Raw genomic sequence first — 3,137 nt, 5'->3', positions numbered from 1 at the left:
AAGCACCTCAGAATCCTTTCATTCTCCTCCTCATCTCTCTGGCTAATTTTATTCAGGCACAGTGATGAATGATTTAACATGGACATCTCTTGAATGTCTCATTTTCATCTCCATCTTCAACTTACTCAACACATAAACATCAAGAGTCTGCTCTGACACAGGCTTTCTGCTTCAGTGGGATACCTGGCCCCAAGGAGCATCCTGACTGATCAGGTGTACCCACAATACACGACGGCCCAATAATACATGGATGGAAGAGTGATCAGAGCTCACTTTTACTACATGCCTAATCATAGCCAGACCCGCAAGTGTTTTGTATGCATTAAATTATTTAATACTCACAAACATGGAGCTGGGCCTCTGCTTCTTGGGCAAGAGCCAGGGACTCCTGGGCACTAGAGGAAGAGCTTGGAGCCAGACTGAAGGCCCTTCTGAGTTTCTGTTGGTGCTCAACCTTAAATTAAACCAGAGCAGCCCACCCCCTCCACCATGGACCTTCACCTTGACTGGCTTCTTTGTGGCCCAACTAGTGCTAGCCCAATCTTCCCTGGTGCCCCAGTGAGCTTGCTGATCAAATCCAACTGTTTCCTTACTCTTCTTCTTCATGAATGCCTCTGCTTCACCTGCATGATGTGTTCCCTGCCTAGTTCTGAACCTGACCTGGCCCTAGCTGCTGAAGCTGCACCAAACTCAGGGGCGCTGGAGTCCTCTCACTGCTGTAAGGCCCATCTATGCCAAGTCCCACTCCCTCAGCTGCTAGGGTGCCTTCCACACTCACCTTCTTTCCAGGGTGCCTTCCTGGCCATTGCATGCTCATCACCCCCCAGGACTTTTACTTTAGTCTTTCTCCTAGCTGACTTTTGAATCTGTCTCCTACATTACACAATGAGTCTCCTAAGGAGTATTTCCTAGCTCCTAATGGGCTTGACAGTGAACTTTTTGCACAAATGAATGAATGAGTAAGTGAATGAGCATTGAGAACAAGGCCAGGGTTTTTATCTGTTGCAGCCCACATCAGAGTGCTGAGCACATGTAGTATCCAGTTAAATATGGATTCTCCTCTCATACATCTACGAGGTACAATCATGCACCCAGCAGAAACATGAAAGGGTAAATACTACCCTTGAAGAGAAAAGTACTGGACAAATGATCAGCTCTGGGACAGAGGGATCCTGGATGAGACGTTAACCTCTCTGAGCCACCATTTCCTCCACTATAGTACTGCAGTGAAAAGCATCTAAGAGTCTACGGGTGCCAAGGAACTTTGTAAAGTGCTGACTGGGCTGGAGGCATCAGTGACTGATTTCTCCAGTTGCTCTCCAAGTAGCAGACTGAGCTGGTACATAGGGTGCTACTGCAGGCCGTGGGCCACGCCGTTCCACCCTTTCTCCTCCTCTTGGCCTGGGTCCAGGAAGATTTCCATTTGCACTTGTCTGCAAGCCAGACTCTGAACCTAGGGTTTGGAAAAACAAGCAAGTTATATTCATCCAGGTGTATCCTGTCTGTGTGCTGAGCTACGAGGCCAAGTTTGTTCTCGGAACACAGTGAGTACACACGTGTGCCTGTGTGCGTGTATGTGCATATGTGCACACTTTCACACCAAGGCTGGGGTTGGCACAATAAAGGAAGCTGTGGAGAAGTGGTAAAAATTCTCCACTTGGCCTCGTTTGGGTCTTAACTTTACCACTGTCATTTGTATGCAGGGTGACTTTCATGATAGTTGTAACCTTTACAGTCTCCCTCTTTCATCTCTACAGTGAGCCCAGCATTTGCCACACAGATCTATTGTACAGATTAAATTTGGTGAGTAATGTAAGGCAGCCAGCACAGTGCCTGGTATGTGGAACAGACTACATAGAAGCTTGTTTATTGATTTTTATCTTTATTAATAGTAACTATAATGTTGTCTAGGTATTTTGTATTCATTGGCTTTATACTAAGCATTTTGTGCATGAGTTTCTTTCATAACAATCATGTTTTTGTCGTGCTGGCAATTGAACCCTAGGGCTTTGGCCATGCTGGACAAGTACTCTTAAAAAATAAATACCACGATTCCATCTCATAGACTAGGAAACTCATTGGTGGCAGATTGAGAAGCTATGACAAAGATGTGGCCATTAGGGTACCAGGGCTTGGATGCATGTTTTTATATCTTAAAGTGATGCTTTGGGGGTTACCAGGGCAAATGTGTCTGTTGAAGTCAACATTTCCCACTTTATCCTATCAAGAAATTATATCACAGACTCAATGAAAATTGGGAGAAATGCAGAAGATTCAAATAATAGAAGAATAAGCTTAGTCACGCATGTGTCTATGCAAAAATATACACAAAATATTTACTGAAATTGGTTTGTTAAATAAGGAAGATAAGCTCACTGTGTGTTTCATCACTTCTAACAGTGAACTAATAGATACCATGAAAAAATTAGAGATCACAAATCAAGTTATATAAAGGTGTAATTAAACTGGTAACCACTAGAGCTCAAAGACAAACCATCCTAAATAGCAGGAAAATGGCAAACAAAACAACAAAGCAGAGCAGTTTATACAGTGAATGGCATATATACACACGTAAATGCGAGCTAAGATGTAGAAGGGGGGTGCATTTATTTTTACACTTGCAATAATCAAAACCAATATTTCTCATAAAGAGGGATTCAAAAATTCCTAATAAAATACCAGCACACTGATTCCCACAATCTATAAAAGCATAATGTGTATACCCAAATGGGTTTTATTCCAGGAATAGAAAGTTGTTTTAACATTAGAAAATCAGTCAGTGATATTTACCCTACTAACAAGATACAAAAGAAAAAAAATATTTATCTTAATAGATGAAACCTGTATCCCTGGTAAAAACTCTGAGCAAAAATAGAGGAGAATTCCACAATCTGTTAAAGGGCACTATGAAAAACCCACAGCTAACGTTACACATAACAGTCGAAGTCTAAATGCTTCTTGCTTATAACTGGGAAAAATTAATGCTATGCACGCTTAACACATCTTTCGAACATTGTGATGGAGTTTCTGTCTAGTGAAATATGGCAAGAAAAAGAAATAATGATGATCTAGATTAGAAGGGAAGAAATAAAACTCTTTTTTTTTTTTTTTTTTTTTTTTTTTTGGGACCGGGAATT

At 41.7% G+C, this 3,137-nt stretch overlaps 1 long non-coding RNA gene across 1 annotated transcript in view; it reads left to right on the top strand.

Moving 5' to 3' along the window:
- The first annotated feature begins 1,443 nt into the window (after positions 1-1,443).
- The window catches only part of LOC102015488, an 87,142-nt gene continuing 85,448 nt past the window's right edge, over positions 1,444-3,137 (top strand). The window contains exons 1-2 of the long non-coding RNA XR_001236696.1: positions 1,444-1,544; positions 1,758-1,803. This is a non-coding gene — a long non-coding RNA (uncharacterized LOC102015488). The remainder of the gene's footprint in view (positions 1,545-1,757; positions 1,804-3,137) is intronic.

This window comes from Chinchilla lanigera, unplaced genomic scaffold (assembly GCF_000276665.1).
Source record: "Chinchilla lanigera isolate Chin_1 unplaced genomic scaffold, ChiLan1.0 scaffold00063, whole genome shotgun sequence".
NCBI classification, from domain to species: Eukaryota; Metazoa; Chordata; class Mammalia; order Rodentia; family Chinchillidae; genus Chinchilla; species Chinchilla lanigera.
This window is presented reverse-complemented; position numbering and strand designations above follow the sequence as displayed.